Here is a 1,139-nt window from a genome sequence, read left to right as displayed (position 1 = left end):
TACTAACGTTGTGATTCTCTAAAAGGTGGACAATAAACAGCACTTCTGCAAGTTATCACATTGCCGAAGTCTTTCAAAAAAGTGGACTCCTGTTCTATATTTACCTGGAGTTCTCCTTTTTGGTGTTATCTTTGGTGGATCTTGGTATCAGAGTTATGCTAAACCTGGGAAATGAATTTTCTTTTTCCCCTGTAAAACAGTTTAAATGACACAGGACATGGTCTGTCCCCCAGTGGTGTGACAGAACTTGTAGAACTTGCTGTGAAACCATCTGAACCAGCGGCCTGTCTGAGTGATACAGATGCTTGGAATGCACACATTTGGGTGATGGCCCCACAGGATGTTTCCCTCGACAGCCAGTTCTGCTTGGCACCCTTTTCTTAAGGATCAAGCTATTTTGGAAAATCCTAGAATGTGTGAAAATGAGGCTTAATGCATTAGCAAATTGATGCTGATCACTCTTGCACGGTCTCCGCTCTGAATGTGCGAGTTTCCTGGCCAGTATCCTTTCAAGCAGTACACCCCTCAGCCTGGGGCGGCTGGCTGGGGCTGTGTAGGGCGTTTCTGGCTAAGGGGACAAAGTCTGCACCTGCCTTTCCTTCCAGCTACTCCAGCTGTGGGTCCAGCTCTGGACCCTCCTCCTCCTCCAGCTCCATTCCGTCCTCTGCAGTACCTTTCCCCAAGTACTGCAGGGGCTGGAGTCCTGCTTAAACGCCTGGCTCTCTGTGCTTCCCTGAGGCTGTGTGGGCAAATCACTTGCCCAGCAAAAGGGGCGGCTGAGAATTGCTAGGAGATTGGGGTCAGTCTAAGAGGCCTGGCTGAGCTGGCGTTAGGTCAGCTGGGCAGTGGGAAGAGCTAAGGGATTGTCTCGGGGTTCGGTAAAGGCTAGAAGGGCTAGGTGAGAGGGTGTCCCCAGAAGAGGCCACTCTAGCTAGGCTGGAGGGGCTGGGGGCTTCCGGCGACCAGGCTGAAGACAGGTCTTGGGTGCAGCGAGGCCTAGGGTGGAGGGTCCTGGGAAGAAACCCACTTGGAGGAGCGGATCGTCGATGCCCCAGGCTCCACGAGGGCCGGGGTTGCGGGGACTCCGAGGCTGGGCTGCAGGCGCCCGCGGGCTCCGTGGGGCCCGGGTTCGGGCCCTG

This window comes from Chinchilla lanigera, unplaced genomic scaffold, assembly GCF_000276665.1.
Source record: "Chinchilla lanigera isolate Chin_1 unplaced genomic scaffold, ChiLan1.0 scaffold00018, whole genome shotgun sequence".
NCBI lineage: Eukaryota > Metazoa > Chordata > Mammalia > Rodentia > Chinchillidae > Chinchilla > Chinchilla lanigera.
This window is presented reverse-complemented; position numbering follows the sequence as displayed.